This window comes from Pelodiscus sinensis, chromosome 4 (genome assembly GCF_052426305.1).
Source record: "Pelodiscus sinensis isolate ZL-2025 chromosome 4, ASM5242630v1, whole genome shotgun sequence".
Lineage (NCBI taxonomy): Eukaryota > Metazoa > Chordata > Testudines > Trionychidae > Pelodiscus > Pelodiscus sinensis.
This window is the reverse complement of record NC_143055.1, coordinates 129,502,543-129,527,429: the sequence shown is the minus strand read 5'-3', so window position 1 is coordinate 129,527,429 and position 24,887 is coordinate 129,502,543. Positions and strand designations below refer to the sequence as shown.

The 24,887-nt window shown below is 47.4% G+C and overlaps 1 protein-coding gene across 4 annotated transcripts in view; it reads right to left on the bottom strand.

Moving 5' to 3' along the window:
• NPFFR2 (neuropeptide FF receptor 2) overlaps positions 1-9,702 on the bottom strand; it is a 41,074-nt gene extending 31,372 nt beyond the window's left edge. For all 4 annotated transcript variants that reach the window (XM_075929401.2, XM_075929404.2, XM_075929400.2 and 1 more), the window contains exon 1: positions 9,556-9,702. The gene's annotated coding sequence lies outside the window, so the exon portion shown is untranslated. The remainder of the gene's footprint in view (positions 1-9,555) is intronic.
• Between the last annotated feature and the right edge of the window lie 15,185 nt (positions 9,703-24,887).

Sequence of the window (24,887 nt, the reverse complement as noted above, 5' to 3'; positions counted from 1 at the left end):
GCAACAGCGTTGGGTGACAGGCAGCCAGTCCACAAGCGGAGCTGGTTTTTAAATTGGCTCCCCTCATGGACCAGCTCCTGCCCGGCACCCAGGGCCGGACTAAGGAGTGAGCGAGCTGGGCAGCTGCCGGGGCGCCAGCTGATGGGGAGCACCTGATGGCAGCTGTAAGGGACGCACGGTGCCCCTTATAGCTGCCATTAGGCGCCACGTGCCCGGCTCCCAGCTCCTGGCGGGCTGCAGTGGCCGCCCGGGGCGGGGTCTGCGTTAACCCCCGCAGTGCCCTTCCCCCTGTGGCTGCGGGGCCCTGCATGGCCAGGCATGGCCCTCCCGGGCGGTCCCAAGCTGTGTGCCAGTAGCAGTGGCCGGGCAGCGCATGCGCCGTGCAAGCGCGGCACCAAAATGGCTTGGGTACCCTGCTGGCACCTAGCTCTGATACAGAGGCAGAAGCATGGAGCGGCAGGGGGCTCCTCAGAGGTGGGGCCGGAGTGCACTGGCTGCCGGCACCACCCCCGGAGACTGTAGAATAGTTGAGTCACCGATAAGAATTCATGAGGTTAATCGACTATTCAATTAACCGATATTTAACATCCCTAGGCTGGGGGCTTGTGCTGGTGTGGTAACCTTGGTGACCGGTAATAATGGCTGTATCTATGTGGCATATCCCCAGTGCAGACAAGGTCTGATAGACCTAGCTCAAAGTAGTGTCATTTTCTAGCCGGGTTTCTTACATTGTACAATCAACTCATTAGCTGGAGGCCAACGCTCACCACTCTGCCTAATCTGACTCATTCTGTTTTCTGGTAGTTTGGGAACATGTGAAATTCTGTGGGCAAGTAAGTGATAGAAAAATAAGGGAGGGGACACTGGACCTGTAAGACTCATAACATCAGAAGTGCCATCCTCTGTGGTGTGGCACGGGGGACTTGCTGCCCTTCCTCCCAGCCCTCGGCGCCAGATCCTCCAATTTGATCATCCAATGGCGTCAGAAATAGATCAAGTTGTAGATCGTTTAAAAATCTGCTCTCCAACAAGCACCATGATACGAAACAAGACAAACCTAGAACAATTATGTAGAGGCACATTCAAGAAGAGGTTTAAAATCTAAGGTGGTTTTTTTTTTAATTATACTTGAATACAGGGAGAGCAAAGAGGGGGCTGGCTGCAGTAGGCCGAGGCAGGAAGTTGTTGGGAGGGACCAGAGGAGTGAGGAAGATGCTCCTCAAAGGCAAGGAAGAGAGGGAAGAGGCCCAGGGTTCTAAGGGATGTTGTACCACACTGCTATAGCCCTGAGTTGGAACCTGGAGTACCGGGCAGGCCTGGGTCCCCCACCACAGTCACGAGGGGAAGTGACTATGCCCTGAGAGAACAGGATTTAGACAGGCCTGGGGAAGGGACTTGTATGTGGAACTGTTACCCCAGAAGGAGGCCAAATTGAGACTGACTCGGCTGAAGAGCTGAAGTCACGGAGGATTCAAGGAAAAGGCAGAGTCCCCAGGGAGGAAACCCTGGGTGTGCTGCTCCCTGCTGGACCAGCCAGACTCCAGCTGAAGATATTGCGATGGGCCCTGCTGAGCCGAATGAGGGCTACAGGACAGGAGTGAGGGGCTTTCAGATAGTCCGACCAGGCCTGCGTACCCTAGAAGGGATTGGTTTGTTTTTGCACAAGGCCTGACTCGGCCAGAGGGCCGAATCACCGAAGATCTGCTGGCAGGAGGCACCGTGAGCAGGGTTAAATTGAGGAAAAGCTGTAGGTGCACACTCGACCAAGAAGTGACCACTTCAGACATCTTGCCAAATTGGGAGAAGTGATGAACAAGCGGCAATTTGGTAACAGTTGGTAAGAGTGCTGTATGATCGCAGCAAGGAAAGAGGAAATCCACAGAGACCGGAATTGCTTGTGCCTCAGTTGAGCCAACAAAAAGGGTCAAGTTGCTGGCTGAACTCACACTATGTGAGGACAGATTTGCAGAGCCTGTCAAAAAAGTATCTTGGCAAATAAATACTTGGATGTCTTCGCACACCAGTAAGCCAGATATTTAATCTCCATTACCACAAAGATGGGAAAATGTGGTGATGAGCTAATTCTTCTGTCCTCCAAGGGCCAGGGGCCTTCTAGGCATCTACAAAACTTTACTGGTGCCTGTACCATCAGGTGTTGCTACAAAATCAACAGCTTCCTGAGGTGCTGGAACAATTTGGCTAGCGCCAGTACTGAGAGCCATGGAACCAAACTGTAGACCCTGTGTAGGATGGAAACCTATTCAATCCAAAGGGTGTTGCAGCACCCCGAAACCCTCAATTTCCACCACCTATGAGTGTCTGTAGTCAGAATAATTTTCCCTGCACAGCGCTGTGTTGGTACCAAGGCAATGAAGACTCTGGTAACCCACACACTCTTCACAGAGATCAGGATAATGAACAAGATGACGATGTTGACTAGACATGTCACCAGGGCTCTTCAAGGACACCTGATTTATTATTAGATTTTGTTTTACCCTTTAAATTGTATTATGATGCAGTGATGTCACAAATAAAGCCATTTGTATGTCTCAGAAAATACACAGAATCATTAAACTTACAAAAATGAACACAACTGTTCCAAAGACATTTGCATGTGTTGAGGTTTATCCCGGTTTCTTTGGTAACAGACCCACCTGACAGCTCCACATCATACCTCATCTGACATTAAGTTGACCAAAGGAGTGGTTTGTGCAGCTGCCTAAAGTCACTTATCGCACCAAGAGACCTCTTCCTGATTTTGGATGCCTATTTACTAGGGAATACGTTTGTATTCTAAAGCAATTCTAATGTAGTAGATTTGCAGCTTCAACTGTAGAAGATTCTGTGGACCACTCTTAGGCATTGGGGTGGGGTCAAAAATGAGGGGTTCAGTGTGTGAGAGGGCAGCCAGGAAGAGGGCTTGGGGTGCGGGGTCTAAGTGGGAGGTAGGATACTGGTTCTGGCTGGGGGGGGGTCTGGACAGGAGGGGGTGCAGGAGCAGGATAAGGGTATGGAATCTGGGCAATGCGGGGGGCGCTTACTTGGCACAGCTCCCCAGGGACGCACATGGTTTTGTGTCCCTCGCTGCTCCCAGGCACCACCTCTTGCTGCTCCTATAGGCCATGATTACAGCCAATAGGAGAGGTTGGGGGAAAGCTCCTTTTGGCCATGATTACAACCAATCGGAGAGGTTGGGGGGAAAGCTCCTATTGGCCATGATTACAACCAATTGGAGAGGTTGGGGGGAAAAGCTCCTATTGGCCATGATTACAACCAATTGGAGAGGTTGGGGGAAAAGCTCCTATTGGCCATGATTACAGCCAATTGGAGTGGTTAGAGGAAAAGCCTCCAGGTGCTTTACTGCACCTGCTGGGCGGAGGGGGAATGGCAGCACATGGAGCTGCTTCCTCCCATGGATCAGATTAAATTATGACTTATCTGACTCCGGCCCATGAGACTTGGGGTCCCTCCCTTCCCCTCACAGCAGGGAGCTGGTGCTGGTGCTCCAGCCCTGCGGGGGCTGGGGTGGCTGAAAAACCAGCATGGGCTCCCCAGTGCTGGGGTAGGGGGAGCGCTGAGCCTCGGGAGCCGGCTGCAGGCAATCTGAGGGCCGGGTTCCCCACTCCTGCGTTTAAAAAGTATGCAGTGCTCCTAATGTCCATTTACTAACACTCCTTAAAACAGAGCCAGTCTCATTGTAAAGTGTGTGGCACATCATCACGATGTGTCCACCCCATCCAGGACTGGAAGTGGTTAGGGTGGCCAGGTCGGGCTATTAACTCCACAAGCTGTTGGCCTCAAGAAAGCGCCAGGGAGCTGGGCTGGATCACAAGCAGGCTGTTGTGGGGAAAGGGTGGTCACTTCCTGGCAAGAGGGCTTGGAGCTGGAACACCCAGAGCAAGGAAGGGACTAGGAGAGGCAGGAAGCAGTTCCAGAAAGGAGCTGGCAGAGGAAAACCCAGAACCACAGTAGACTTCCGATAATCCGGAACCTATGGGACCTAGGTGGTGCCGGAGTATTAGGAGGTAATATAAGCTGGTTATGTATATACTGTATACAGAATATACTGTATATTAAGTGTTCCTAACCTTTTTATTGTACATACTGTATACAGTATACTGTAATGTTTTAGTTTTTTAACCCTTTTTTACCTTTTTCGCTCAGTTCAGCTGCTGCTGCTGTTACCTTGTGACTCATTTTTTGCCGAAGCTCACTCACTAGGCTCTTGCCATTTTGATGCTGGACTATCAGGAGTGCCGGACTATTGGATGCCGGACTTTCGGAGTTTTACTGTACTAGGTTGAGGGTCCCTGAACTGGAGCCCAGAGTAGAGGGTGGGCCCTGTCTCCAATGCCGGTGGCTGCGGAGGGGGGCATGGCAGGGCAGCAGTAACCTGGAAGCCTGTTTGGATCACTGTGGGAATGCCAGACTTTGGAGGACCACAAGGGGGGAAACTGCTCCGTGGCCTGGCCAGAGGGCTGACTCACGAGAAGGAAGCTGTAGTTCCTGGGATGAGAGCGGAGCCCGCTGGAGAGAGAATGAGGCAGCGTGAAGTGCAGCAAGGAGAATCCACCTCAAAGGCTAATCCCCAGAACAATCAGGAGGAGGTGGTGAGTGGTACGTCCCACCCCTTGCATGCAGAATATAGGGCTGATGGCCAAGAGACCCACCTGCTATCTGTTGGAGGTACGCTATCCTTCTAGCACCACATTATGGAAAGCCTGATTGTGCAATCCCTACACTGGTGAAGATCTGTGTGAATGGTCCCCCTGGGTCCTACTGGCTTCAAGGGGTGTGTCTAAACGACATGGCTCCATCGATGGAGCCATGTAGATTAGGCTGATCGGCAAAGGGAAATGAAGCCGCGATTTAAATAATTGCGGCTTCATTTAAATTTAAATGGCTGCCGCGCTGAGCCGACAAACAGCTGATCAGCTGTTTGTCGGCTCAGCGCGCTAGTCTGGACACTCCCGCACCAACCTGAAAGCCCTTTATCGACCTCCCCGTTATGCCTCGTAGGATGAGGTTTACCGGGGAGGTCGATAAAGGGCTTTCATGTCGGCAGGGGAGCAACTTCATTTCCCTTTGCCGATCAAACAAATCTACATGGCTCCGTCGACGGAGCCATGTAGTTTAGACACACCCAAGGAGTCCTTGTGATAATAAACACCTAGCAGTGTAACCAAAGGTTACACAATGAGACCCATAGGGGAAGACTGCGCAAGGCACTTCTGCAGCTGCCCTCATTCTCAGCCACTGAATTCTCCTATCAATGGGACAATTCACCTGCTGAAAGTTGAACATCTCTTTCAATACCTTGGTGGATTGGGACCACAGGGTACGTCTACACTACCGAGGAAGATCAAAACTGCTGCCGTTGATCTTCCAGGGCTCGAAATAGCAGACAGCTAATTCGAAGTGAAAGGGGTGCTCCAGTCAATGCCGGCCGTCCTGCTTCCAGGAGGAGTAAGGAAAGTTGAAGGAAGAGTGTTCTCCCTTCGATTTCCTGCAGTCTAGACCAGTGATGCACAACCCATGGGTCGCAACCCGCAAGGGGATCACAGATGTCTTCCTGGGGGGTCGTGGCGCTTAGATCCAGCCAGCTAGCAGCTGGGCCTGGCCATTGGTGGCTCCCGCAGCGCAGATTTAAAAAAAGGTTGCGCACCACTGGTCTAGACAGCGCCAACAGCCGAGTTAAACTACTTTGACTTCAGCTATGCAATTACCATAGCTGACGTTGCGGATCTTAACTCGACTTTGTCCTGTAGCGTAGATGAACCCTTTGACTCTGCCATTCCTATGTCGCTCACAGTCAGTCTCCCTTATGATCCTATAATTTCAAGCTCGCCTGAGGAGCGAGTTATTCCATCACCGATATAACAAAAGATAAAACCAAGGCCACCTAGTGGGAGAGTTACATTTCCAGCATTGTTAGCTTACACGACCTTCATTCCTTTTGACAAGGAGTCCTGTGGCACCTTATAGACTCCTTGTCGCTTTTGCCGAGCCAGACTAACACGCCTACCCCTCTGATACTTCATTACTTTTGTAGTCATGGGGAAACATTCACAGGAGAAATACTTTGCAATAAACTTAGGTCCACCCCTGCCTCCTCCTCTCCCCACACCCTTCACCCCAATCACCGCAAAGTATTCTCTTCTTTGAGTTCTACAAGGAATGTAATTTGTGGACAGCAATGAGAAAATGTAATTGTGCAGTTTGGATCAATAGAAAATGTTCATTCTCTAGAAACATGTCTTCCCTTAGCACGACCTCTTCTGCTGTATTACCTGCTGTAATTTAAATAAGTTCCATTTCAAGCTTTTCTTTGCTTCAGCTAGCAGTGGCAGAACAAGGTCTTTAATACTGTATGTCCAACACAGAGCAGAGCAGCTGGGGAAAAAAATCTCTTGTATCTACACCATTAAATACCTGACTCATTTGCTACACTTGACTGACTGCAACCTTTATTAGACTGAACAGAACCTTGATTTGATAAGACACACAACCTAAACTGCTTCGGAAGGCAATGGAAGTTGAAGGTGCTCAGCAGGTCACAGGATCATCTGCTAAACAGGTGTATGTCTATACTAGCCCCCTAGTTCGAACTAGGGAGGCTAATGTAGGCATTCGAAGTTGCAAATGAAGCCCGGGATTTAAATATCCCGGGCTTTATTTGCATCTTCCCATCCGGTTACCATTTTTAAATGCCACTAGTCCGGACTAGCTGCCCACGGCTACACGCGGCAGGGACCCGGTAGTTCGAATTAAAGCTCCTAATTCGAACTACTGTTAAACTTCCTTGAGTTGTGATGCCATGAGAGCTCAGATTCTGCACTTCTATGTGGTCCTCGTGGTACAATGGGGCTGGATAATAATAATAATAATTCTGGCATAAGGGGGATCCCCACACACTATAGTTATGAGGGAAGCGGGGAATGGAGGGAGAGTCAGAGATCATACTCAGACCATGGACTGCTGAAGAATTCTGCTCTCATTTCCACCAATGTGCTTAAATCCAGAGAAGTGCATGGAGTTACACCAGGAGAATAGCTGTGGGACTCCAGCCCAGACTCTGTTTGATAATAACTTTAACACTGAACACTACATCTCAGGAATTACATTCAGAACTGTATTTAAAAGATAGCAAGCAAAGTGGGTCTTTTGTAGATTGGATTATTGAGTGTATAATGTGTTAAGTGCTAGCTGCGTTTCCTCTGCTGTTTGTAACTATGGATATGCAAATGAAAGGAAAGATGGGAAATGGAAAAACATTTTCTTCTCCATTTAGAAGGTAACACGAATGCTCAAATCACCCCCACCAGGCACACAGTGATTGTGAAGCAAATGAGCAATATGCCAGGCTATGTACAAAGTATTACACTTTATGGTAAGGTAAAGAATATCAGCAACTTGTTTTAATAAATGTCTTTCCGGTTGTTTTTCAGTGCTAACTTGTAGTCTCAGCCAGCTCTGAGTCTCCTCCAACTTGAACCAGTATAAATCTGGCATAGGTCCATTTTAACCAATGGTGTGACACCAGTTAAGACTGGTGCGGCAGGACAATATTATTGAACCACAAAACTAGGCTGCAGTTCTATTAAATTCAGAGTAAATAAAAAGAGATGTCGTTGAGTGAATGCACGTCTGGGGGCTGGATCCTTCACCGCCGTAAGCCAGTGCTTCTATGCCAATTCAAAGCAGCTGAAGATCAGCCCTATAAACAAATCATTTCAAAGAAGGTGATTTCTACCCTATACGCCTTTAGCCATTCACAGCCACAGCCACATTGCCTGCCTGGCGCAAACACACATGATCTGTCATCTGGAGGCAAATACATCAATGTTGCCAGTTCAGGTGGTGATAACCCGGGGTACCATAAATTATTTAACACATAAAATGCAAATGACATCTCCCTGGGAATACAGCTCTCTACAGACACATTGATTTCTTCCTATTTGAGTAGCTATTGTGCTTTTAAACCATCTCCACACCCTCATAAGGACTAGTCTTCAGGTGTGGCCCATTAAACGCCATCGGCTAGAATGGAATGGAGTTACATTGGCGTGAAACATTCCATCTCATGTGGAAGCAGATCTAGCTGCATAACAGTGCACGTATCACATAGCTTACGTCTACAAATTATAGCTATAAGAGCACCTTTTGTTAACAGTATAACTGTGCCCGCACTGAGGGAGCTGCCCCCATATAATTATATCAAGTTATAACCCAAATTCCTTAGACTTGGTACAAAAGCTATGCATGGATCAACCTTGCCGCGAATAAGTTTCCAGCTTCACCATATTTAGGTGTAAAAATCACAGAGTCCGTTAACTGATATGAACCTCACACACACACACACACATACACACACACACACACACACTTCACCATATTTAGGTGTAAAAATCACAGAGTCCGTTAACTGATATGAACCTCACACACACACACACACACACACACACACACACACTTCACCATATTTAGGTGTAAAAATCACAGAGTCCGTTAACTGATATGAACCTCACACACACACACACACACACACACACACACACACACTTCACCATATTTAGGTGTAAAAATCACAGAGTCCGTTAACAGATATGAACCTCACACACACACACACACACACACACACACACAGCACAGTGCAGAGTTTAAGGGTGCAAATAGTAATGCCAAATATCTATTCACCAGGATGGACAGAAATGGTCTCTCTGGTCAGTGGTTCCCAAACTTTTCGGCATCACGCCCCCTTTTTGATTTTTGAAAAACCCTCATGTCTCCCCCCCCCCCCCCCCAAAAATAGCAAAACTTGTTGAGCAAAAAACAAAACAAAACCCTGACCAGCGTAAAAAACTTGATGGGGGAGGACTGGGTCCCCTTGCGGTCCCCCTGGAATTTCTTCTCACCCCCCCCCCCAGGGCGGCATGCCCCCTAGTTTGGGAGCCCATCTAGCCTCTGTATGTCAGAGGCTGGGAATGGGCGACAGAGGACGGATCCCTTTGTGGATTCCCTGTTTTGCTCACTCCCTCTGGGGCACCTGGCATTGGCCACTGTCGGAAGACAGGCCATGGGGCTAGATGGCCCTTTGGGCTGGCCCAGGGTGGCCGTTCTTATGCTGTCCAATGAGCAGATGGGACGCAGGCAGCATTCCGGTGTCCGCTGCTCACTCTGCAGGGTCGTTTCCCCCCTCGCCCCGGGGCAGGGGACGCGTTTCCCGGCGGGTGCGGTCCAGACTGGCCAGCCGGTGCCGTCGGGGGGTCCCCAAGCGGTTCCTCGGCAGGGCCGGCCAGTCGGACCCCGGGGTCATCCCGAAAGAAACTGCCGCCCAAGGCGCGTTTCCCTGGCCGACGCTGCCCGGCGGCACAAGGCTCGGAGCAACCCCGCAGCGAGCCCCCGCGGGCAGCAGGGTGCGCCCTAGGCGCAGCCACCCGCCTGGCCCGGGCGAGGGTCCCCTGGCGGCCTCCCTCGCCGTGCGCCCAGCCCGGCTCCAGCCTCGCCACGCGGCGGACCCGCAGGAGCCTGTCCCGGCCCGGCGCCCGCCCCTACCTGCTCGGCGCCCGGGGCAGAGCGGCGCGCCCGGCTCCACGTGCGCCATGGCCGGCCCGGGGCAGCTGCGCGGCCGCCGGGGTCCGAGCCCAGCCCGGCAGCCGGGGATGCATTTGAGCAGCCCGGGAGGGGGCGGGCCCGGGGGGGCGGGGAGCCCTTGCCCGTATTGGGGGAGCGGAGGAGGGAGGTTTCCCAGCCGCGCCAGCCAAAGACCTGGCGCCGCAGAAGAGCCACCCAGAGCCCGCCCCGTAGCGGGGCCACCGCCGCCACTCACCCCGCCGTCCTCTCAGCAGCAGCGCCCCGGCATCCTCCGCCGCTCCCCTCCGCACCCATGATCGCCGGCGCCCCGCTGCTGCCAGCGGTGGGGAGCAGACAGGGTGGGGAGAAACAGCCAGTGGTCCCAGGCTACCTCTCCTCCCCCCTCCTAGCTTGGGATGGGCAGAGGCTGCCCAACGCATCTGCCTCCTCCACGCTGCCAAATCCACCCTGCTTCAGCCACGGGCTGGCAGAAATGTACATCTGGGGGGGGACCACGACGAGCAGGCATCAACCGCAGCTCCCTGCCCTCCGGACTTGGATTCTCTCTAACAGGTGTTTGCCCAACCCTCTCTTGAAAAAAAAATATCTCCAGTGATGGGGATTCCGCCACCTCCCTTGGAAAACTGTTCCAGAGCTTCCCTACCCCTAGAGTTAGACCTGTGACCTAACATTCCCACGCTGCCCATTTTTGTCCTGCCTTCAGTGGAAGTGGAGAACAGTAAAGCCCTATCCTCTTCAATAAAACAACCCTTCATATATTGGGAGACTGGTGCCAGGTCCTGCCTGTGTCTTCTTTCCCCAAGACGTGCCAGCAAATATCTTGGATTCGAAAGGTATTACTGTAGTAACGATGATAATTGGTAAATAAATTCTTTCCCAAGCCCCCTCTTCTGGCCATGAAGCAACAGCCCAGTCTTATCAAGCACAGGATCAGAAGCCAGCTCCCCACAGACCAGGGCACCACTCAAAGTACCAACAGCCAATGCCCTGGCACAAAAGCTGCAGACATAACCTCCCCTGCTGCAATGATCAATACTCCCCACAACAAGCCTTTCAAGATCAGTAGGTCTTACACACGCCTATCACATGTGTGTGAGATCTCATCCCCTGCACCAACTGCCTCCAACAACAGCTAAGCGAGTAAACAAGGCAATCACTACACTCTCAAATAAACTCCTACTGAAAAATGGTAAAAGACAAAATCACCCATCACCCAGGGACAAACACTTAGAATGATCACTCCACATTTGAAGCCAAATGCAGGACAATGTAGCACTTTAAAGACTAACAAGATGGTTTATTAGATGATGAGCTTTCGTGGGCCAGACCCACTTCCTCAGATCAAATAGTGGGTCAGATCACTCCACATTTGACTTCTCAGTCCTCATTCTCAAAGGAAAATCTTCAAAAGACGAGCCTGGGAGGTGATTTCATAATGTTGCTAGACACTAAATTCATGCACTTAATAAAGACTCCGGATGCACGACTCATTATAGTCTCTTACCCACTAACCCACTTTTGTCCTGCAGCTGCAAAGATGCTAACTGCCTTCCCCTAGAATGGTTTCTTGCAACATGTGATAATTCCTGATCTGTTCTATTTTGTTTTTAGCTGGGACATCCTAAGGGCAGGTCTACTCTATGAAATTATTTCAAAATAACTTATTTTGAAATAATAACTCCCAAAATAATACTTTTGAAATAGCGTGTCAATACTATGGGGAATAGTGATAGAGATGCAGCCCTGTTAGTCTGGTCTAGCTGAAACAAAAGACAGAAGTATGTAGCACTTTAAAGACTAACAAGATGGTTTATTAGGTGATGAGCTTTCGTGGGCCAGACCCACTTCCTCAGATCAATATGTGGAAGAAAATCAGCACAACCATATATACCAAAGTGATACAATCAAAAAAATGAACAAATGTGAAATTGACAAATCAAATTTTAGAACAGAGTGGAGGTGAGGGGGGAAGTTTAGTGTCTGTGAGGTAATGACATTAGGGGTGATAATTGGGGAAGCTATCTTTGGGGAAGCCTTGAAATTAGTCTGAGGCAGACTCCATTAACGTGAATGTGCCACCGCAATTTAGAACCCCAGGAAGTACTGGGGAGTAATTAGTTTGAATTACTCTGGGGAGTAGTTATTTCAAAATAACAGCACTGGAGTGTCTGCATTACTGCTATTTCAAAATAACTATTTCGAAATAAGCGTCATTCCTTGTGGAAAGCACGAGTTATTATTTCAAAATAACCAGCCCATTATTTTGAAATAAAGAGCATGGTAGTGTGGATGCTCCACTTGTTATTTTGAAATAAGGGGAGTTATTTCAAAATAACTCCCTAGTGTAGACCAGGGCTTAGTGCCTTTCACAGCTCTTGTGTAAGCTTGAAAGCTTGTCTTTCACCAGTAGAAGTTGATCCAATAAAAGATATTCCCTCAACCACGTGTTCTCTAAGGCTACATCTAGACAGCAGGGCTATTTTGGGATACCGGCAGTATCCTGAAATAGCAATCCCATGTCTTTAAACTCGCCTGTTATTTCTAAATATATTTTGAAATATATTTTGAAATAACAGGTGTGCTATTCTGGCATCCCTGTACCCCTCGTTCCACGAGGGTTAAGGGATTTGTCAGAATAATGCTTTATTTTCAAATTTGGAGCTGTGTAGACAGCATCAAATTTCGAAATAAGCTATTTCGAAACAACCTCAAAATAAGCTATGCAATTTGCATTGTGCAAATTGCATAGCTTATTTCAAGGTAAGGTTGCTGTGTAGATTCACCCTTATACTCAATTAATACTTCTACTTTTTTTGTTTTGTTTCGTCTTTTGGTTACAGAAACATCTTGAGGATCCAGCCTCCATGATGTAAGGCACAGTACAACAACAACCTATTTTAGGACAAATTTCCCAGGATGGACTCAAAAACCTGTGCCCACGAAACACATGGGCACCCGCTGTGTAAATGAACTGTGTTTGTATACACTAGATGGGTAAAGGTGTGCCAAACCAATAACAGGAGAGAAGATACGGGGGTTTACTGGATAAAACAATGCTCCCTTCGTATAAGTGCATCTTAGATGATATATTATTTCATTATACATTGAGTGGAGTGTGGTCTTATGGTGGAAAGGAACACTTAAACTGAAATTACCAATGGTGGATCCCAACAACCTTAGCTGCAGGGTGAATACTGATCAATTTTCAACTCAGTGGGCAATGGTTTTTCACCATGAGCTGGAGCGCTAGGTTTTATTAAAACTTCTAAACAGCCTGCCAAAGTTCGCGCTCTGGCACAGAGACTCAACTTGACTGTGTGTCGCTCAGAGGAGCAGCTGCACTGTGCAGCAGAGAAGAAGGCACAAGGATTTAAAATGGAATTAATTTTGTGGCGCATCTGGATGTTCAAAGAGCCTGCCATTAATTTTGCAGTAACTGTTAAACATGTTGCAGCCAAACTAAAACAAAACAAAACAAACTATCGTGTTGGTGGAGGTGGTTGGCAAATGATCACGGGTGAAATTTTTCAAAAACACAATGTTGGCCTAACTCCACTCCCATTGCAATCAATGGTAAAATTCCCATTGAGTTGGAAGAGGAGTTGGACCAATGCTAAGCGCTTTCGAAAGTTCCCTCCCTCCCCCAGATGTCTTTAACTGATGTTCAATGTAGGGTGGTGGAATCTAAAGGCAATATCGCAAACTTCTGGAGGGTAGGAAATTAGACAGCCCTGTTTAGGCCAATTGAATCATGAGTTTCAAGTGAATGGTTCCCTCCTCATTTAAATGCACTGTATTTATATTTGGGTCTGAAATAGGGCTGTTTAATATCAGTTAATTGAGTAACCTCATGAATTCTTATTGGTTAAGTTGACTACTCTATAGTACAGGGAGCCAGTGCGTTCTGGCCCCACTTCCAGGGAGCCCCCTGCCACTCCTTGCTGCTGCCTCTGAATCAGAGGCAGCAGCATGGCGTGCCAGGTGAGAACTGGTCTGCAAGGGGAGCCAGTTTAAAAACCAGCTCACCTCGCAGACCGGCTGCCTGTCACCCCATGCTCCTGCCTCTGATACAGAGGCAGCAGCACATGGTGGCAGCAGCCCCTGTTTGGGGGTGGGGGTGTCTGTGCTCCCAAACCCAGCACGAGCCAGAACTGAGCCAGGCTGCCTGCCCACCAAGCTCCTACTACACTTTAAATGCAGAGCCGCAGCAGGGGTAGGTTCCGGATCAACAGGGGCTGATGAGAGTTTTGCAGGGCCCAGGGCATAGGGCCTATTGAAGCGCGGGGCCCGGGGCAGCACAATTTTGTGCATGCACCACGGCCACAGTCGACAGGTAGTAGCGCATGCGCAGGGCCTATTGAAGAGCGGGGCCCGGGGCAGCCGCCCCACTCGCCCTGCCCTATATCCGCCACTGCGGACCAATCGCAAGCTGGGACTGAGCCAGGTGGCTGGCCCACCTGCTAAAAAATTTACTTGGGGGCGGGGGAATGCGTGTAGTCTATAGCAGCGGTCCCCAACGTGGTGCCCGTGGGTGCCATGACACCTGCCAGGGCATGTATGTGTGCCCTCCGAGTGATCAGAGCCGGCCCCACCCACAGACGCCCAGCGCATGCGCAGCCCCGCTCCCAGGCTCCCGGCAACACCAAAAGGTTGGGGACCACTGGTCTATAGCATTAATCTATACACTTTTGCTTATCGGTTATTCAGTTAATCGACTACACTATTACATCCTTAATCTGAAACACATTAATTTTAATTTCAAAACAACGTACCGTAGTAAAGCCAGGCATACTCCAAAGCATTTCTATCAAAGCCATGTTGGCCTCATCCCTGGATCCATAAATGTGCTGTGATTCTGTACTATAGACACTTGGACACTTGGAACCATAAATGTGCTGTGATTCTGTACTATAGACACTTTCTACAGAGTGTTTTCTGTCTCTGTAAGTAATCCACTTTCTCAACAGGAGGTCGCTAATTAAACTGATGGAAGAATTCTTCCAATTTAGCTCTCTCTACAGCTGGGGTTAGGCCAACCTAAATACAGCTCTGAGGGTACAAACTTGATCACAGCTTTGAGTAGTGGAGCAATCTGGGTAGACCATGTCTTATTATGCATGCACTCCCTTACTCATAAGCGTGTTCCCATTAAATTCAGTAAGATTTCAGAGTATTTCTCTGAAAAAATGAACAGGGATTATTTAGCTGGAACCATTTTATAAATGATCTTGGAGAGGGCAGCTCTTTACAAACAGATTCAGAAAGTAAGATGATTGCAACGATAAACATTCTGCTAAATGGTAGAACTCATTGTTCTGCTCTTATCTATTATGAATTTCTGGAATCTGAATTTCTACTAAAACTATGCCTCAGTAAAGTTGCAGCCTTGCTTATAATAGTTCAATGGCATAATACCCACATGGCCAAAATACACAGGAAATGGAAAGAAAATGGACAGAATTAAAGGTTACTTTAGGGATTTCAAAGTATTCCCTAAATGGAAGGAATTGATTCATTTGGAATAATTTTCCAAATAACTCTGTAGATGGCACCCCTCAACAATGGATTTGTAGAGTAATATGACTCAGTCTCAATTAGTGACATATCAAAATGACCAGTTAAAAAGATCACATTTGTTATGATATATTGAGAGCTAATGGAAAGAAGCCCTTGTATTTTCACTGTCATTATTAAGACAGTTCTTCTATAAATTTACTCCTTTATGACTTGCGGTATCATCGTAGCTGTGTTGTTGTCAGGCTGTTAGAGAGACAGAGGCTATGTCTACATTACACTTCTTTTTCGGAAAAAGGTACGCAAATTGCACTCTGCCATTTGCAGAGTTGTTGACTCGAGTCCCATGACTTGAACTTGAGTCCAACTTAAGTCGCCGAGGTGACTCGACTTGAGACTCGACTCGGGTTCATTGTTTGTGACTTGAGACTCGACTTGAGACTTGCTAATTTTGTTAAATCGACTTGGTGAAAAAATTGTCCGAAAATGCCAATATGGATGGCTTGTACAAAAGTGACTTGACGTTTTTAAAATTAAGACTTGAGACTCGACTTGGGACTTGAAAGTGACTTTAGGGACTCGGGACTCGACTTGAGATTTGAACTGTAGTGATTTGAGACTCGACTTGGACTTGACAATGACGAATTGAAGACAACACTGGCAATTTGCATACCTTTTTCTGATTCTTTTTTTGGAAGAGGCTTTTCTGAAATATGGCCCATCTACACTGGGCCAAATTTCAGAAAAATCTCCTCTTTCAGAAGAGCCCTTCTTCCTCATGAAATGAGGTTTACAGGGCTTCCGAAAGAGTGCGTCTGCTCTTCCGAAAAAATTTTCGGAAGAGCAGACGTGTTCCCTAGATGTGGCGGAGTTTTTCCGGGATACCTCTGGTATTCCGGAAAAACTCCGTAGTGTAGACATAGCCCCAGTGGGTGATGTAATATCTCTTATTGGACCAACTTCTATTGGTGAGAGAAACAAGGTTCAAAAGAAGAGTGCCATGGAAATTCAAGAGCTTGTCTCTTTCACCAGCTGGTCTAGTAAAAGATATTACCTCACCCATCTTCTCTCCCTAATATTCTAGGACCAGCAGAGGAACAACAGCTGTGCAAACTGAATATTGTAAGAGATCATTCAAGGTGAATTGGCCAGTTAGCAACTTTGCAGTCACAGGATAAAAAAGGGAGGTTAGTGGGTAATAGATGATTGTAATAAGCCATAAATCCAGTGTCTTTATTAAGATCATGATTTTTTAGCATCTAGAAAAGTTATGAATTTAAGCTCCAGGCTTATCTTTTGAAGGTGTTGTGAAGAATGGGATGGAGAGGTCTGGTGTGGAGTGATTGCTTTGTGAGAAGTGTTCACTCACAGGATTTTGGTCTTTTATCATTGTTCAGTTGGTGTTCATTCGAAAGCCTAGTGACTGTTTTGTTGCATCCACACAGTTGTTAGTGCACTGGATGAGGTACACATGTTGTGCTAGGCACGTGTGGGACTCATGGATCTGGGCAGGTGTGTTATGGGGGACACTGATCATCAAAGCAGTGGTGTTAATTAGAACCTTATTCCACAAGTAGTTCTATTGGAATCAGTGGGACCACAGCACGCTACTTAGTGTGAAATATGGTGGCAGAGTCAGCTCCAAATTGAGGTCAGCTGAAGAATGAGCAGTCGGACTGGATGTATTAGGGGAACAAAACAGCCTTTTTTTATGCTTTTAGTATCAACGGCCTCTCTGTGACACCACTGTGTATCTGGAGTAACTCTCCTGACTCAATTACTGGTGTAAGTGAGAACAGAATCTATCCCAAGAAAAAGGGAAAAGAGAAATCCAAAAGAGATAGCAGCAAAAATATTTTCAGCTAGAGGGCCCAACCCTGCTCCTTTTCCAGTCAGCATGTTTTCCACAAGATTCCAGGGGCTGTATGTCACAGTTCAGGGTCTCACCGGCACGGATACCAAGGGAAAAGATAATGAAACACTCTTGACTGTGAAGTGGTTTGTTTCGATTGTAAATTTAGATTTAGAATCCTGAGAGGCATTTGCCGTGCTCATTAAAAGAATCTGCATCACTCTCGCTTCAACTTGGTGACACGGTGAGTCGGTGATTGTGTTTTATAATGAAATACACGAATGTGTACAATGAAACACATGGAAAGAAGGGTGGAAAAGAGCCCAGTTGAATCTGCATGCTGTAGTGGGCAAAGTTGACCCAGAGTCCGTTTTGTTCCACTGTCCCATGAACCAGCTGCTGTTATTGATACATTTCTAATAGAATTCTATGTTACTGCAGAATAACTGGCTAGGATTAATTTTGTTACATGAGCATCAGAATTCATAATGGATTGTCAGCATTGCTTGAAATAAGCAGTAATTGGGATCCTCAGCCTTAGAAAAACTACAGGTTGAACCTCTCTCCTCTGGCACTCTCTTAAGCAGCAACATCCATGGTCCAGCACGATTTTAATTAGATCCTGAGTGTGGCCAAGTTTCCCTTGGTCCCATATTTACAGCCCCCAGTCCTGGCTCTCAGTGTTCTGTGCTGTTATTTAGCTCTAATTTACCCCTGAATGTCTTCTTAGAGCCCAGCAAGGAGTGGAAGTGCTGGTAATGCTGCTAGACAACATTGACTCTCTGTGAGCCAGCAAATTCTTTGGTTCAGCATCAGGCAGGTCCCGAGGGTTCAACCTGTAGCAAACCATTGGGCAAGTGCCACATGTATAAAGAACAAATGTGACACTGCGGGGTTGACCAGATGGCAAGTGGGAAAAATTAGGCGATGGAGGGTAGTTGGCATCTATATCAGATCTGATATAGTTGGCACCTATATCAGACCTATATCAGATTGGGATTGTCTGTATAAAATTAAAGCATCTGATCACCTTAGACACAGCAAATCTCCTGGGTTAGTGTGTTGACTCTTTTAGGAGCAGCTACCCATTTAGGTCTTTACTTTGGCTGTGTGCAGCCAGTTATGGGCTACCTTGGCCTGAATGCCTGTGGTGAGGATTTAAGGTGCCTAGAGATGCAGAGGTGCATGGGAGTATTTAGATACTACACACTCACTGCTCCACATTCTCAAAAACAGGAAGGTGGAAAAAGGACAGAGCTTCGCCTCCATACACAGCCCTGTCACATCCTGGCCAGCACTTTGTCAGCACTAGGGTTGCCAGGTGTCCGGTGTTGAACCGGACAGTCCAGTATTTGAGCTTTCTGTTTGGGAAACAAATTGAGAAAGCAGAAATGTCTGGTATTTTCTAAATAAGATGTCATGTTGATTGTGATGTAATGTCAAGCGTGTCTGGTATTTTTGTTGAAACCATCAGGTGACCCTAGACTCAGCACAAAGTAATTTGCTGCTGCTTTACCTCCCCAAGAAAGGGTTGCCACAGGATAGCACCTCTGTAAGAAAGGCAAAAAGAAATAGGAAAACACACGAGAACACATTGAAGGTAGACATAGACAGAAGCCTGGGTGGAATGACCTTGAGAAAAAGCTCAGAGGGAGCTTCTGAACCCCAAACCTCAGTGGAAAAGGAGGTAACAGCATATCTGATTTTTCCAGAGAATTTGTTTCCAAACCTGTATTTTGAAGCCATCACATTTTAAAACATGGAATGCCTGAGAAGTGCAGTTCTTATTGCAAGCCACAGACAGCTGAGGGATAGAAAAATAATAGTCTCATAAGGGAAAGACTTCTGTCTAGGAGTAGGCCCCCCCAATGGTCCAGCAGTCCCCAAAGTCAGGGTCAGGGTTCCCTGTTTGCAGGGCAAACACAGCCCGTAGAGTCAGTACATAGCTAATGCCCCTCTATCAGGGTATATTCGGCCTTCCGGCCTAGTTCAAAGCATAGTCCCCTCTATCAGGGTATGTACAGTTCCAGAGACCTAGTCCCAAAATACAGTCCCCCCATCCGGGTATATGCAGCCCAGAGGCCCAGTCATAAACACAGTCCCCTCTATAAGGGTATATGCAGCTCCAGACACCTAGTCCAAAGGGAAGCCTCCCCAAAGAGCTAGGGAGCTGTATTGCTGTGGGGTGAAGAGGGAGGGGGCCCCAGGCCCTCCCACTCCACTGTGTCCTAGCCCAGGGCCCCGTTGGTAGTGGAGGATTGGATGCCTGCTCAGTGGGGATTCCTGCTGAAGCGTGCTGAGCTCCCAGAGGGCAATCCTCCGCCCTGGGCCACTTCCTATTGCTCCCGGTGCGTGGCTCCATTCTCGGGTGCAGCTCGGTGGGTCGGTCCCGGTTGGATGGCCTCCCTGGCTCGAGCTGTCGCTGAACCTGCTGGGGCTGCTCTGGAGCTCGGGCCTGAGCTCCTTCCCCTTAGACGGTGAGCCCCAACTGAGTGGCTCCCTGGGTTTTTATACCCTGGCTCCCTGGGAGCATGCCCAGCAAGGCTGTGGGGGTGGGGCCTTTTCGGCCAGGTGGGCCAGGGCAACTCCCTGCCCCTCAGTGGGGGGTAAATATACCCCGTCACACTTCCCAGCATGGAGTGTGCAGAATAGAGATTGAATCCAATTAAGATGTACTTGAAACCTTCGTCCCTCTTACCCATCTTTTTCCTAGCCTTTGAGACCCCAGCCCCTCTGTTCCCTGCCAGAAAGGGGACACATGTAACCACACGTCTCACACACACACACACACACACATCACCACCACCAGGTTGCCTGTATCTTTCCAGCTGTAATGGGTGAATGCAGGACATGTTAGAAGCCGAAACTCCAAACCCACACACACATGGAACATTGGCTTCAATGGGTTCGGTACAGACACAGGGACCATAGGGGCTCACTTGTGGGACTTGGGCCTGGCACTGTGTGGTCTTAGAGCCCTGAGAATAGTCCCGGGAGCATAATTCCTGTGGCTTCAGAATATGCAGGCAATGTGACTCTGTTGTCCTTTGCTTTCCACATCAAAAACTGCTCCCAACAGTGAGTAAGGAGACAAAGTAATCAGAAGGGATATGGTTCCACAAATACAAAATCCCAAGGCAGCTGGTTGTGGGCACTAATTTATTCTTTTTACATTAGTGCTCTATGCTAATTAATACAAAGCGATTTCTACAGCCTCCTACTTTCAGTTGCCTGATAGTAGCAGGGTATTAGTTGGCCTATACCTACGCAATGGATATCTTGCCAATCCCCAAACAGGAACATTTTAGAAGCCCGCCCAACCCACAAGAAATAAGCATCCAGCAGCTCTTTATTCTCTGTTTAAATAGATAGTTTTGCCAGCTTTTTTACATTGATTAAAAGAGTACCTCATGTGATCTCTGTAACTAAAGAAGTCAATAGTAGCAGACATATTTTAAATTGTTTCTCCCCATACACTTAGGGTAAGTCTACACTGTGTGGCTATTTCAGGATACCAGAGGTACTGGAAATTGTTACTCCGCATCTTAACAAGCCTCCCGTTATTTTGAAATATTTTTCAAAATAACGGGCACACTATTTTGGCATCCCTGTAAACCTCGTTCCAATATAGCACATTTTTTCAAAATTTGGAACTTTCTAGACATTCCAAATTTCAAAATAAACTATTTTGAAATAGAATCAAAATAAGATACACAATTTGCGTAGCACCAATTGTGTATCTTATTTCGAGTTTAGGATGCTGTGTAGATGGTCCCTTAATATTGTACTCCCTTGAGCTCAAAACTCCACTGAAATCTGTGAACTCAGGAGGGGTGTGTCTACACAGCACCCCAAACTCGAAATAAGATGTGCAATTTGCGCTACACAAATTGCATATCTTATTTCGATTCTATTTCGAAATAGCTTATTTCAAAATTTGGCGTGTCTACATAGCACCAAATTTTAAAAAAACACCCCATTTTGAGACATACCTTAACCCTTGTGGAATAAGTAGTGCTCCCGTTATTTCAAAAAATATTTCGAAATAACAGGTGGCTTGTTAAGACGCCGAGTAGCTATTTCGGGATACCTTCTTAGATTTACCTTAGGAATTTTGGATAATGCCTATATATCCTGATTGCCCCTTATTGCTTGAACAAATGGGTAACCTATGGGAAAAGGAAGATGTTTTGAAGTCACCCCTTTGGTGTCTCTTTACAAACAGAGTGACCCTCTAATTTCCATTAATTTACGTGCTTCGAGTTGCCTGTAGGCAGGTAATCCAAATCCAGGTGTTAAAAAAACACATGAAAATGATAGACACACAGAAAGTCACTCTCTTGTAACGTTGAACAAGGGACTTTTTTAGACTAAGTTTGTCTAAAGTTTCTGCCAAGAACTTGTCCTACTTCCTCTTGTTTTAGCTTCCTGCTATAGATTGAAATGTGCTCAAAAAGTCTCTCTAAGTTTAGCTGAAAACCTCTTCTGCATACCAGGCGCTTACAGTTTGAAATCTGCTTCACCCATCCCAAGAAATAACACTGAATACATGTCCTCTATTAATTGGCCAAAATGACCAACAGCGTATGACAATGTCTTTCTTGTCTTTATCAGTTTAATTTTTAATAATACTATGGGACCTACTGATCATATCCCAAACACAGTTTCAACATCACTGTTTAATCGCAATATTGGTTCATGTGATTACAAGGTACGTTTATTCCTTGCTCTGCTCTGCTTAGGAAGCAATGTAATTTTTTTCCCCAAATCACATAGAATCTGGGACCCTTGTAGATAAAATTTGGAGGCATCCATCTCTTCATCACTTCATAAAATTAGTATTTGTTGCTTTTTCATTTTCTAAAATCTTAAATGCATTCATCTAATCTAGATACACTTTCTGCTAATAACATTTCAAATACTGATTTATTTTGGTCTTCTCTTAGGACTCTGGAGAATACAAATTCCCATAAGAAAACGTAAATGTGTTTTATGTTAGATTGTATTAATTTTATTCTAACCTTATCTCTTCCATTATTTCCCTCTAACTTCTAAAATGCTGAGCAGTATTGAATATGGTTCATTAATTTCAACAAATAACCTGCTCTCTATTAGCTTAAACAAGTACTCATTTTTCCACACAATAAATAGTTCAGCTGATTTCTGTCCACCATTAACCTACCATGGATATGCCCAGAACGGATACAGCATAAGAAGAAGGATAAGGGAGACAGGTAACAGTCCTTAAATATATAAAGGTCGTTTTAAGGAGGACAACGATCAGTTATTCTCCACGTCCACTGATGGTAGGGCAAGAAGTAATCGGTTGCATACAGTTTGCTTCAAGGGAGCTCTAGGCTGGGTATAAGAGAACTCTTTCTAACTAGAAGGATAGCTAAGTATTGGAATGAGTAACCCAGGGAAGTTATGCAATCCCTACCCTTGGAGGGTTTTAAGAACAGGTTAGACAAACTGCCAGGGATGGCCTATATATACATGGTCCTGCCTCAGGTGTAAATTACTGCTCCATTTGCAGAGCAATAGTGAATTACATCTCACGTTTATTGGGGTTAGATATTTGCTGGGTGTCCTAGGATTCGCAAAGATGGCTGCTGTCTCTTTTAAAACAATCAAATTTATTGCCTGGCTAATGTGGCATACAGCAGCTAGACCTGCGCCTATTTCTTTTTGCCTTTTCATGCACCTTATCAATATTTATCTGACATTCAAGAACAGAGGGTTAGCTCTGTCCTAGTACTCTCTTCCTTTTGCTCGACTTCACCATGTCTCATGGTACCCGTGGGAGGCAGAACTGGCAAGCACGCTGTGATGCAAATCAGAAACCAGACTCGGCATTAGGAGTGAAGTTTTCAAAAGTGTTCAGCAGCAGCGTGGCTCCTAAAAGAAGCGAGCAACCAGACTTTCAGAATTGGTCAGTGCCCACTGAGAACCAGGAGAGATTTCCATGACGGAACACAGCATCACCAACTCTTCTGATTTGTGATCTGTGAGTGATGAGATGCCAACAGAGCTGGGAGCCAGTCTGATGATCGTCTGAGGCCAGATCTACACTAGGGGGGTACAGGCGAACTAAGGTACGCAACTCCAGCTATATGAATAGCGTGGCTGCATTCGATGTACCATAGATCAAATTTTTGCGGCATGATGGGAGAAACTCTCCTGTCAATTTCCCTTTCTTTTTGTCACCCGATGGAGTGCCGGAGTCAAAAGGAGTATGATCAGTGGTTGATTTAGTGGGTCTTTACTAGACCCGCTAAATCAACCCCCGTGAGATCCATCTCCATAGCATCGATCTCCTGGTAAGTGGAGACAAGGCCTAAGTCTGAGAAGCTCCATCCCTTTAGCAAATTTCAACCCTGGCTGAAAACCCCCATGGATTGGCCTTCCTCAGATCCTGAGGTGGAGCAGCTGGTCAGAGATGCTGCAGGAAGCTGGCTGAGTTCTCCCCTGCCAGCTCTCAGAAGCTGAAGCTGTTCTCACAGGAAGGGAGAAGGCAGAAGGAGCCTGACAGCTGAGGCAGGGCTTTGCTGCATGTCCTGCAAGCAATGGGAAGACTCCTCTGGTCCTCTCACACTCCCTCCATCACCTGGAAAGGGAGCAAAGGGGTGATGGACCGGTAGAGTCCCTCCCCCTGGAATAGGTAGAGGAGATGATGCTGCAGGCGTGGGTGAGAGAGGTGAGAGGAGGAGCAGAGATAAGGCTGGATGGGGGTGGGGGCAAGCAGAAGTAATGCAGGGGACAGAAATGGGGGGCAGGATTAATTGCTGGGCTGAGAGAGAGGGACAGATATGAAGGTGAATGCTCCTCCAGCGGGAGCCCAAATGACCTTACTCCAGTAAGTGGGGACATCCCCCTAAGCGGGGACATCCCCCGAAGCAGGGAGAGCTCAAAAATCAAGGTAGACCAAAATCTCGCAGTATCATACTTTAAAAAACAAGTCTCGTGTAGGGGTTTGATTTGTGCTTGAGCCTTTGGGCTGGCAATACGGTAACTGGCGGGCGGGGATGGGGGGACTGTTTGAAAATGCTGTGCCCGCCTCACAACAGGTAGAATTTGCAGAGCGTTAGTTGAAAGGCAGCTGTTGGCACAGAGCTTTCCACAGAAGCGGTCGCTCCATCAGAACGGACTATCGGAACCATCTCACGCTACGTGGATGTCCTTGAAAATATTATTGCTGGCTTTAATATTCCTCACTAGGAGTTTCCGGCTGGCTTAGACTGGAGACACTGTTTGAATCCCACTATATGAAGGATCACCCTGCTGAGAAGCAATATATAGAGCCCTGCAAATCCGTAGATATCCGCTTTATATCCATGGGTATCTGCATCCGTGGATGTGGGTGCGCGGAACACGATCGACCCATTTGTGAGCGCCTCTCTGTGCCTGAAGGGTGTCTGGTAAGCTCTTTGCCTGGCCCTCTGGTACTTCCTTGCTCCCTGGGTCACTTCCTCCCGGATGCTGCCCTGTCTGGTCATCACAAGGTGCTGAGGCTAGGATCTCACTAGCCCTGTCCGCAGTGCTATCAGTTCTTGTGTTGAACTTGTGGCCAGTCTTCGGCCACTGGACCTAGACCTCTCCCAGATCTAAAGTTCAGCTTCCACTGGGAGCTGTCCATAGTGCTGCTGTTCTCCCAGTCAGTATGTAGAACTGCCTGGGTGGAGCTCCTGTGAGAAACTGCTAGGCCCTAGCTCAGCAGCTTCTTTCATACTGGTCTACTGGGCCTTGATTGGCCGCTACGGAGACAGCCACTCTACCCTGCCTGGAGGACCTCTCTTCTGCTCCCCCCACTGGGATGGGGTTTGGCAAGGCCTCTGGCCTCCTGTAGGGAGTGTCAGGGCTTAGTCCATCCTATCACAGTGCAGATAGCCATGGGTCATTTTTGCAGATGTGGATACAAATTTTGTAT